The following is a 12210-nucleotide window of genomic DNA, read 5'->3' on the forward strand; positions in this document are numbered from 1 at the left end:
TGATCATCCCAGCACAGTCCCCCACCCCTCAGGTGCCTGTAGCCTTTGTCTGTCTGTACAGTGCATTTCCTAAGGATGTTCTTGGAACTCTGGGTTCGGCAGGTGGATGGGGCTGCTGCTAAGTGGGGCACGAGGCCCCTCCCAGTCCACCTAAGCACCTCCACTGCTACCTGAATTCCACATCAGATTCCATGTTGTGATGAGTTTTGAAAGAGGATACTGTTTGAAAACCACTGGTCTCTATAATTTATCATGTGCCTGCCTTGTGAGATACTGCTTAACTGCATCGTTTAAAAATAATTTAAATATGTTTTACAGTACTCCTTTTTTCTGATTTTTAGAAGTAATACAAGTTTGTTTAAGAAAATTTAGAAAATGCAGAAATATATGTGAGAAAATAAGCCTGCCAGGATTCCTACTTACTTAAGGAATAGTGAGCCAGTCTTCTGTCTTGTAATTTGTTTGTTTTAAAGAAAATTGAGATTACTTGTCAGTACAGCTATAACCACTCATAATATTTAGGACATATTCTCTCCTTTTAATGTTTTTCCTTTTTTTAAAAAAAATTGTTACTTTTACAAATAGCAATTATTTAAATTCATTTTTTAAAATAGCACAGGTTCAAATTCTAAAGTGTACAATGAAAAGTCTTGCTCCTGCACCTGCTTCAAGCCATTCAGCCCAGCCTGTACATGCTATATTGTAGCTTGTCTTTTTGACTTAACAATATAACGTTTCCCTCTGTCATTACTCACCTTTTTTTTGGTTATTTGCACCCAACATACTATAAAATCAAAGCATTAAAATATGTGAGTAAATATTGGAAAGTTCTTCCTACTTCACAATAGAGATCACACTGTTAATTTCAGCAGCCATCTCCTGCTAGACCTTTTTTGGTAAATTTATGTTTTCCGAAAATTTACATATATATGTTGGAATATGCTAGCGTTGGTTTTACCTAAGTGAGATTACACTGTATCTAGTATGCTGCTACTTTTGTTTTCTGTCTTTTGTTTTTAACTTGGTGATATTTCTTGGAGGTTTGTGTGTCCACACCTAAGCCCACTTCTTTCTTTTTTTAAGGCTGAATCGTGTTCCATTGTTTGGACAAACTGTGATTTTCCAACTGTTTCCCTATGGATGAACATTTCAGTTATTTTCACATTTTTATAATGACTCCTAATGCTGCTTTGTACATAGGCGGTAACACTTTTGTAGGATAGAAACCTGAAATACAAATTCTTGGGGCAAAAGATGTGCATGTTTATTGTTTTGGTGGAGACCACCATTTCCCCTTCACAGATACTATTCTAATTAATCCTCTCACCAGCAGTGTATGAAAGAACTCATCCCCCTGAGACTAACTAACATTCATGATAGGTGAGAGGTGAATTTTTTTGGCCAATCTGAAAGGTAAGAAATGCCACTAACTCCCTTTTTTTTTTTTTTTTTTTTTTTTTTTTTTTTTTTTTTTTTTTTTTTTTTTGAGACAGAGTTTTGCACTTTCATGCAGGCTGGAGTGAAGTGGCGCAATCTTGGTTCACTGCATCCTCCGTCCCCCGGGTTCAAGCGATTCTTCTGCCTCAGCCTCCCAGGTAGCTGAGATTATAGGTGCCCGCCACCATGCCCAGCTAATTTTTGTATTTTTAGTAGAGACAGGGGTCTCTACTAAATATAGCTTTGTCATGTTGGCCAGGCTGGTCTCGAACTCCTGACCTCAGGTAATCCACACGCCTTGACCTCCCAAAGTGCTATGATTATAGGCATGAACCACCCACACCTGGCCGCCAGCTCATTTTTAAATGTATATTTCTTTCCATCCTGGTTTTCCAAACATATGCATAACTATACATATTGATTAGAATCGTGCCATGCCTTGTTCTCTGTCCTTTTTTCCTTTCACATTAGGTCAGGGACGTTTTCTCTGTTCATTGCATTCTCTCCAAAAGCTCAGTTGTTCAGGGTTGCTGGCCTGTTGAGCTATTGCAGATCACCTGGAGTGTTTTTTATTTTAGTTTATTTGTGTCTTTGATCTTCAAAGATCCTGGGAATGACAAGTCATAGAAAAGAAAGCAGAAGAAACACCTCCTGCAGAGAACTGGCACAAGGAGTGTCCAGTAGACAAGAACCAAATGAAAATCAGAATTAGATATTTGCTCAGGGGCTCATCTCTTAGGTATTTGGTGGGGAGGTCCCTAAAATATCACCATGAGCTCTTGTTATATATGGATATTGTATACTCTGTGTTATATGTTAAGCTTGACCTGTTCCGTGCATTCTGCTATGAAAAGTACACAGCTTTGCTGTTGTTGTTTGGATAGAGAGATTATGATGTTTTCAGAGCATTTAATGTCAGTGGAAACATCCAGGAGTCAGTGTGGTGTGATGGAAATAGCATTGAACTGGAAAGTCAGGAGAGCTGGCTTCAGACTCTAGTTCTTCCCCCGACTGACCGACTAAACCTGGAGAAGACACCTAGCCTTTTGGGTCACCTGGGGTCTGTGTGGCAAGGATGACCTGGGTGTAATGGGTTTGGAAAGCTTGGTGGGGGATAGGCTAGCAGTTAGAGATCAATTCCAGCTTAATATTAAAAGAGAGCTCTCTAAGAATTGGCACTTTCTAAGATGAGACTGGCTGTATGTTGCCAGTTTTCAGAAATGTTCTGACAGGCGGTCAGTCAGCTCTCTGCAAACACGCAGACACTACCCCTACTGTCATGTGGCTTAGGGTCAGTCACAGGAGACAGCCAGCCAGCCAGGAATTTCACCATGGTCATTTGATTACATAATGAATAGTGCTGAGAAGTGTCATGGAGGAGAAATACAGGGTAACTTGAGAGTGTGAGACAGGGTGCTAAACAAGGCGGGTGAGTTGAAGGGCAGCCTCTATGAGAAAGTGATCTTTGAGCTGGGATCCAGGGCATGGTCAGCAGTCAACAAGGTGAGAAAGTGGAGGCACAGAGGAGAGGCAGCATGCTGCCTGGAGGCAGGTTGGGGGATTGCTAGTGGCTGTAGTGAGTCCTCCATTCATTAATCTCTTCATTCATACATTCATTCACTCTCTCAACAAATATTGGTTAAGCACCTGCTCTGGACCAGGCAGTGTTCTTGGCCCTGGGGATACATGTATAGGGAGCAAGACTGACAAAGTTCCCAGCCTCGTGGAGCTCAGCGTTGCCACATAGTAAATCATTCCCAAACTTGGTGCCTTAAAACAGCCGTCATTTTACACTTATCCTCATAGTCTGGAGGTAGACCAGGCCCAGCCGGCTGTTTCTCATACATGTGTCTCACACAGTTATTCAGGCAATAACTGGTCTCATTCTCTGTGTTTTTGAGCACTTCACCCTTGGCTTCCAACCCACTACCTGTCTCAGCTCACCAGAGTCCTCCCAAAAAGGCAGTCCAGTGGCCTTATGTGCTGGCTCCAGCATGCTCCTTGGGGTCTTACCTCCCTCCCCTGCCTCAGGCAGCTCCAAGAGTAACAGGTTTCTCCACCTCAGGTTCATTCTTGGGGAGCAGGAGTGATGCCCTTTTGACATTCCAGGCACCTGCCCAGCTGACCCAGGCCTGGAGTCCCCAGTGAGCAAGGCTCTTCTGTGGGGCTGAGAGATGTCTGGGTCTGGGAGAGGCATAGTGTGAGGGCTTGAGGTGAGGCTGCACTGGTAGGTGGGGCCATGGAGGCCATGGGCAGTATTTGGTTGACATCCGTGGAGCATTATGGGAAACCACTAAAAGACCAGAGATCTGATGACTCCCTAATGGGAAGATTACAGAAGACAGTCCTTCTTGGAAAACAAGATTTTAAAATTAATCTGTTAGAATGATTTGTCTTATAAAACAAGGCTTTCAGGTATGTCCCTGAAATGCAAGTGTCCTCTAGGATTACTTGTCCTCTGGCTTAAAGAGAGGAAGCATAGATGTCCATCCTGATTCTATCAGTTATTATATCACAATCAGTGATATGGCAATCTGTGGTTCATTATCACAGAGTTGGTGGGTAGAGTCAACTTTCTATAACCAAGAGTTCACATTCTACAACAAACATTCCCACCACTGCAATTTCCTATAACACACAACAGTACCCAAGCAGTAACTCCATGGGCCTTGTAAGAGAACTACAAAAACAAACCTCTAAATAATACAGTATGGCTTTTTGCCCTATTTGATAGACGTATTAAGAAACTCCATTAGAAACTTGATTTTATTATGATAATACAGAATAAGTACTTGCTCAGTTAGCTGCAGTTTGTGGAAACTGGTGTGTAAACAAGGATCATGGCCACCCCCATTGCTTTTCATTCTCAAAATTACTTGTGTCAACCACTTTGGCTCCCAAATTTCTCATTAAGTTACATCAACCTGGAGTTGTGTGTTTCATTACAACTGTTAGCTGAGCTGAATCAAAGCTTCAGAGCTTTTAAGAGTTTTGGTTTTTTTTTTTTTTTTTTTGAGATGGAGTCCCACTCTGTCACCCAGGCTGGAGTGCAGTGGCGCAATTTTGGCTCACTGCAACCTCTGCCTCCCGGGTTCAAGCAGTTCTCCTGCCTTAGCCTCCCAAGGAGCTGGAACTACAGGTGCCCGCCACCACGCCCAGGTAATTTTTTTTTTTTTTGTGGCATTTTTATTAGAGACAGGGTTTCACCATGTTGGTTAGGCTGGTCTCGAACTCCTGAACTCAAATGATCCACCTGCCCCGGCCTCAAAGTGCTGGGATTACAGGAGTGAGCCACTGAGCCTGGCCTCTTAAGAGTCTTATTACCTACTTTATTGGCAGGGAGCTGGGACTCGAGGCAGTTCAGATTTCCTCCAAAGCTAAATGTTGTAATTGTAGGTAACAGTGCTCTTAGCTCTATTTTTGCTCTACCTGTCACTTTATAAGTGCAAAGGAGCAATGTGTGTGTGTGTATATATATACACACACACACGTATATATACACACACACGTATATATACACACGTGTATATATATACACATGTATATATACACACACATGTATATGTATACACACACACGTATATATACACACACGTATATATACACACACGTGTATATATACATACGTATATATACATACACACACGTGTATATATACATACGTATATATACATACACACACGTGTATATATACACACGTATATATATACACACACACGTATATATATATATGGAGAGAGAGACAGAGTGAGTCTGTGTGTGTGTGTGTGTGTGTGTTTTGAGAGCTTGTTTTGGGATCTGAGTCAGAGAATCCTTGGATCTCAGCACGTGGAGGGCTCCGAAAGGTCACCCACATCAGCCCCTCTGTAGCATCACCAGCAGTGGCTACACACACTTGGCCACCTCCATGGGCAGGAGGGCTCATTCTATACTGACACTGTCAACCTCCTACTAAGTGAGACAGCCGTGTTCTCAGATTTACTTCTAAGGATGTAAAGTTCATGCCCACTGGCACTGGCAGTGATAACAAGCTACAGGGCTCCTGGTGCCCCACTCTTCTTCATGAATGAGTCATAGAATCACCTGCCAGTGAGCACAGGGTCTTGCCAAAGCTCTGTAGGTAAGTGTGATCCCAGCCTAAAAAGGCCTCATTGGGCAAAACGCCTCTCAGTGGCATGCGTGAGTGCTCCTGTCCATGAGTCCATCCAGAGCAAAATCCCGTTCCTATATAATATTGTTAACACAGAAATGCAGGCCTTGATAACCTGTCCTTTCAGGTGTGCCTGATTTACATTGCACAGCTATGAGTCTCAGGACTTTGGAAGCTTTTTTTTTTTTTTTTGCCTTTAAAAGTTTGACTTTTATCATTCAAGCCTTGATATTATGCCACTTGTACTTCCATTCTTGCAGCCTGCCTGTTTAATCCTCTCGTGCTTTCTTTGACATTTTAAGAAACTTTCAATTGACACACTTTGCTTGCAAAATTTTTTTAAAAACAGCTATATTTTTAAAGTGGCTTTGCGGTGAGTAAATCATGCCAACTGCATGTTCTCCTGTCTTTGTTGAGGTACTTATAGCTTCTCGACATTCTAAAATAATAATGCCAGTCTCAGATGTAACTACTTTGAAACTTAAGAAAGAGCAAAGCAGTAACGTTGGGTGGAACACAGACTTGTCATGTCAAAAAATAATAATAATAATAACTGAAGCGTACATAAAAGTGAAAATCCTGGCTTGATGAGTTAGTTATTTTAGTCTGTTCTGGCCCTGAGAAATGATCAGATGCCTTGACAAGTTTATCCTTTGTAGAGTTGGAAAAAAAACCTCAAAGGAGAGAGTGGTTAGAACATGTAGTTCACAAAGGAAAAAAAAAAGTTTACTATTTCAGGGATTTAAAAATACTAAATCTGCAGATTATCAGCCTCAAATCCTTTTAGGAAAGAAATGGTAGCTAAATAATTAATGCTGCATATTTTAAAAACATGTAAAATATGAAACAAAAGGTCTGTTAGTGGAAGACGTACAGTCAGTAGGCTGCAGGAGGCTGCTCTGCTGTTTGTCTCTGCTGAATTACACCTGAGCAAACCAGCACTGATGTTTTTTAAACATATAATTATGACTGTATGTGTTTTGATTATTGGATCTGAAAAGTTGTGGTACTGTCATCAGATGACTGTGTTTAAAAATAATTTTTTAGAATAATTGTGCATGTTGTCACACCTTCTCCAGTTGTGAGTTGTCGCAAACATCCCCTTGCTCACTGATTCCTAACAGAGCCCTGACTCTATTCAGGTCTCTGCCCATTCTATCCCTGTGTGGGCCTCTGCCAGGAGGTGCATCCTGATTGGTTCCACCCAGTCGTTGTATCCATTCCCAGTGTCAGTGATTGGTTTGAGTGTGGGCACATGACACACTTCAGCCAGTGAGATGCGATGGGCAGCCTGGGGGAGGGATTTCTGGAGAAGGTTTCTTTGCTTCCAGTAGAGATGAACAGAGTTATCCCTTCTGCCTTTGCCCATGGCTGAGTATGGCTGTGATGCCTGGCAGTGTGGCTGCCAGCTTGAGACCCTGAGAGAAGCCAGCCTAGTAAGAGGACAGACATGGAAAGCTCTTGGCTTCCCATTGATGCTTGGAGTTGCTGAATCAACTAGCCTTGGAGCTGCTGTCCTACCTAATACTATGGTTTGTCATGTGAGAATGTGGATGAGTCTCTTTGCTTGCTAGGGTTTTCTGTTACCTGCAGCCAAGCCATCTTTATAGATACATGAATTATTTAAGATAAAACAAAAACTAAAGTGCAAAAAGAACAAAGGTGACCACAACAGTGTCTCATATCATATCTAAGAGTGGTATTCAGCCTGGTCAGTGACGAGGTTTTCTGCCTAATGCAGCTCATGAACGCCTGTGCACTTACTCATTACACCTCCAGAAGGGAGCCCCATGAAGAGTACCAGCGTTCTGCTAACAGCAAGTTCTAGATCGGAAATTGGTTTGTCTGCTTAAACAGAAGTGAAATAACAATGGATTAAAATGCTGTGAGATTAATTTCTCTCTCCCAAAATGATTTGAGCTGGAAGGCAATCAAGGAATGGGTGGCCTTGCCCCTTGGGGTTATCTAGGGTCCTTCTCTGTCATCCACTAGGATGTTGCTTCCATCTGCATGGTGAAAGTTGCTCCTCATCATGCCAGTGTTTCAGAGCCTGGAATAGGAGAAGAAAAAAGTCAGGATGGTCTGGGGCAGGCAGCTTCCTTTTGATCTGGAATGGCCATATTACGTCCAATCACGACTCATTGGAAGAACTTGATCACATCACTACAACAGTTGCAAGGGAGTTTAGGAAATATTCTCTCTAGCTGGATGGTCATGTATCCATGTATCCAGCTAAACTCCAGAGGGTTCTGTTCATAAGAGGAAGGAAGGAATAGACACTTGGGGCAGTTAGAAGCATCTGCCACATAGTGTGTCTGCTACAGTGAAGAAGAACGTGACAAGGGCAGATTGCTGGGTACCACTCTGAATGTGAAGCAAGGGTTTCAGCCATGCAGGCCAGCCTCCCTGAGCAGCTTGGAGCCTTTTGCCCCTCGGACCTGCCCTGGCCTCTCTTCAGGTAAATGAAGGGGTTTGAACCAAATGATATTTAAAACCTTTTCAAACTCTGACTTTCTCTGGCATGGTCCAGTGGAGATTCTATTTCTAGAGTTGGGGAGAGGGAACAAAGACAAGGGAGAAGTAGGGTAAGTAGCTCACTTGTGGCTGGTGGGTATTAAAACCATCAGCAAAATCACGGCTAATACTTACTGAGAGCTTATCAGAGGCTAGGCACTGTACCATGTTCCTTACATATCTTAACCCCACGACTCCCTCCCTATACAACCTATGAAATGGGCTCAGAGATTGTTCTCACTTCATAGATGAGGAAACTGTGGCTCATTATCAGGTAGAGCAGGGCTCTAGACCTAGCCAGCTGACCCCAGGCCCATGCATTTAACAGCCTATTGTGGGTATGACTGGGAAATGAGGTGGGATTTATGGGGTGTGGCCAGATCATAACAGGTCCTTAAAGCAGGGCAAAGAACATTGAGTTTGGTGCTGCCCTTTATTCAGGGCCTGCTTCAGGATCAATCTGCAGCACTGATCAGCACACCCCCTGTGTTAGTCCATTTTGTGTTGTAAAGGAATACCCAAGACTGGGTAATTTATAAAGAAAAGAAATTTATTTAGTTCATGGTTATGCAAGCTGTAAGAAGCGTAGTGCCAGCATCTGCTTCTGCTGAGGCCTCAGGAAGCTTACAATCATGGTGGAAGGCAAAGGGGGAGCCAGCGTATCACATGGTGAGAGCGGGAGCAAGAGAGAGAAGAGGAGGTCCCAGGCGCCTTATAACCAGCTCTCACGTGAACTAACAGAGCTAGAGCTCACTCACCAGCAAGAGGACGGCACCAAACCATTCATGCGGGAACCACTGCCATGACCCAAACACCTCCCACTAGGCCCCACCTACACTGGGGATCACATGTCAACATGAGATTTGGAGGGGACACATATCCAAACCATAGCACCACCTCAGCTCCCCACTGGCTTCCCCACAGCCAAGAGGCGGCTGTTACCATTCTACATCACATCTGGGCATGACAGTGACGCAGGTCTAATCACCCCTCACCACCCTAGGGTAGAAGACAGGCTGTTTTTCAGGAGGAGACCCCCAGGTGAGAGGTGCCTGGGAGGGTCTGTGGTGCGGCAAAGTGCAAAATGTTCCAGGGGAGCCACGCCTCATGACTATTAGATATCCTTCAATATGTTGCCCCTGCTGAGAGGGGCAGGGAGGCCTCTGAGCCTGTTCCTGTCCAGTATTCCCCAAGGAGGCCAGGTGTTGGGAGGAGATAGGACCCTGGCCCTAGAAAATAAGGGTAGGTTCATGAAGTGGGCCTGTCTTTCAAGCTGGCCTGCCTGGTGGTGTGGATCCTGCAATCAGACCCCTCTTCCCGCTCCATCCTGCAGCTCAGTCAGCTTAGTGCCCAGAGGGCACTCCAGGGAGGGAGGGAGAATCAGTGAGTGTGTTTTCTGGTCCCACTGATGGTAGGACACCTTGAGGTCAGTGGGGAAGCTGGCCTGGGTAGAGGGCTGTGGGTGCTGGGCCAGGCAAGCCCATCCCTTGGAGAAGCAGACCCAGACATGGCAGGGGCACCCCAGCTCCGCCTGTGTGGCCTCTGGGCAGCTGGCTTTCCCTAGGCACAACACTTCCCTGCATGTATCAGTGTTGGATGTATCATCTCCCTTCTCTGGCTCCTTTCACAACCCAATACCTCCCCACCACCTTTAACACCATCCCTTGAGTTCATTCTGTTTTCCTAAAATTCAATCACAGATGCACCAACACCAATCTGCTCTTCAAGATGGAGTTCTGGCATTGCCACTTCAGAAATCCAATCTGCCGTATCCTAGCCTGGATGCAGTCTTCTTTCCTCCTGATAGCACTGGTTTGATAGAGCCTAGTGATCTGTTTACTCCCTACTTCCCTCGCCAGACTCTACACTTCTGTTTTTAAAAAAACTTCTTGAAACTTTTCTAAAAAAAAAAAAAAAAAAACACCTTTAACTTCTGACATACACAGAAGCAGAAGCAGAGAGGAGCAGATAATGAACCCTCAAGGATCTGTCACACTGCTTCAACTGTTGTCACCATTTTGCCAATCTTATTTCATCTATTCCCCTCAACCTTTTTATCTCCTCTGGAATATATATATCTAATATATATATTAGATATGTATATTATATATAATATATAAATTATGAATATATTTATAATTTTTATTTTTTGAGATGAAGTTTCTCTTTGTCACCCAGGCTGGAACGCAGTGGCGCAATCTCAGCTCACTGCAACCTCCACCTCCGGGGCTCAAGCGATTCTCATGCCTCAGCCTCTTGAATATCTGGGATTACAAGTGTATACCACTATGCCCGACTAATTTTTTGTATTTTTAGTAAAGATGTGGTTTCGCTGTGTTGGCCAGGCTGGTCTTGAATTCCTGTCCTCAAGTGATCTGCCCGCCACGGCCTCCCAAAGTACTGGGATTACAGGCATGAGCTACCACGCCCGGCCCCTCTGGAATATTTTAAAGCAAGTCCTAGGTCTTGTATCATTTCTCCCATAAATACTCTAGTGCCTTTCAGCTGGGACCTTCCATATGACAAAAACTGTGTCCTGTATCCTGTGTCCTGTGTTCTTACCACTTAGAATAGTGCCTGGCACTTACTGGCTCTCAGGAAATGTTATTTTGAATTGACTGACTGAATGAATGAGTGCGTGAACTGGCTTCAGCTTTTAGAAATGAGCCTGCAAATTAAGTGGAGAACTCTGGAATGTGAATAACTGCTGTGAACTCACAGCCCCTTCATCCCAGGTGCCTTCCTGGGGTTTCCAGGAGGCTCTGGAATCTGCGCATCTTCATCAGACTTCAAGGTTGGTTTTTCTTGGGCAAGCATCTTTGATTTGGCAATTAAACTCCACTTTGATGTGACTTTGGAGAAGGGAAACTATTAAGATATAGCTTTTACCTTTGCTTGACTCATATTTTGTTCACAATTGCAGACTTGAAGGGTTTTTTTTTTTTAATTATAATGCTGTATTTACTTAGGCCAAAATAATTCTGACCAAAAAAATCAACGTGTAGAATACATCTGAAGCATTTTCTTTAATACTACCTTTCTATTCTTGGTAATGGTATTTTAACTGCACAAATGAAAGGTAATTGTACATTTTCTTTCTAGCAATTGTGGTCATGTTTAAAACCCTAAATTCTGTACACTTTGAAGGACAGCCTGGACCAGAGTTTGTCACTAGATGTGGTGTTTTCAGCTCTTACAAGGTAAAAAATAGGCCAAGGCTTGGGCTCTGGAACTCTCTGGTGGTAGAATGGTAGCTTGTAAAAATGCCTTTGACATGTTCTTTTTTTCCTTTTAATTCAGAAATGGTATTCATCATAATGTAATGGGAACTGCTTATTAACTAGTACTATGTTTCAAAATTGTATTCTAAAATCTTTTCTTTCACAGCTCAGACTTGTAATAAGGTTGAATTGAGTTAGCTGGATTTTCTGTTTTTTGTTTTGTTTTTGCTGTTTCATCAGGAATTCAGAGTAATAATTCAATTTCTAGGTTTCAGATATTTGTACCACGTGGGTTTAGCACAGGGGACTGCAGCTGTGCCCAACAGACATGTGATGACTGACAACTATTTTATGTTCAGCCTGGACATATAACAGTTGTTTACACAGAAGTATTTGTGGGAATTGGATTTGGTCATGATGCCATGTTGAGCCAAGAGCATCTTTTCCACAGAAGGTGATGGGACTTGAGAGATGTTTGGGGATTAGAAGATGTGGGAGCTGTAATCCCATAGCACCTCACCCTGCCGGTGAAGCAGGGACTCTTCCTGTGGATCTTATTTTTAGGGCTGTGAGCAAGCAGGCTGTGGGGGTCCTGCTCTGGGCTCAGAATCCTGGCTGTCGCCTGGCATGACTTGTATGAGTCTCACCAGATGTCTTGAGGAGCTGCTATAGACCCCAGGGGTAGGCGCAGAGCTCCTATGGAAAGAAGTGCAGGAAGATGGCAGGAAGGGAACCAAGGACTGCGTGACTTCTTGAGTGGCTGTAGGAGCCTCCTACCTACCTGGAGATGGAAAGGGGGAAAGGGAGCTCTGGAAAACTCAGGCTGGAGATTGAACCACAGTGCCAGAAAGAGCCAGTTGGCTGGTACCTCATCCTCTTGGGGTGGGG

The 12210-nt window shown here is 43.6% G+C and overlaps 1 protein-coding gene across 22 annotated transcripts in view; it reads left to right on the forward strand.

Moving 5' to 3' along the window:
• PXYLP1 (2-phosphoxylose phosphatase 1) overlaps positions 1-12210 on the forward strand; it is a 62897-nt gene that overhangs the window by 11880 nt on the left and 38807 nt on the right. For 2 of the 22 annotated variants that reach the window (XM_054682275.2, XM_063806273.1), the window contains one exon: positions 1494-1595. The exons of the other annotated variants lie outside the window; for them this stretch is intronic. The gene's annotated coding sequence lies outside the window, so the exon portion shown is untranslated. Of the gene's footprint in view, positions 1-1493; positions 1596-12210 lie in introns of those variants that run through there. 22 annotated transcript variants of the gene reach the window in all.

This window comes from Pan troglodytes, chromosome 2, assembly GCF_028858775.2.
Source record: "Pan troglodytes isolate AG18354 chromosome 2, NHGRI_mPanTro3-v2.0_pri, whole genome shotgun sequence".
Lineage (NCBI taxonomy): Eukaryota > Metazoa > Chordata > Mammalia > Primates > Hominidae > Pan > Pan troglodytes.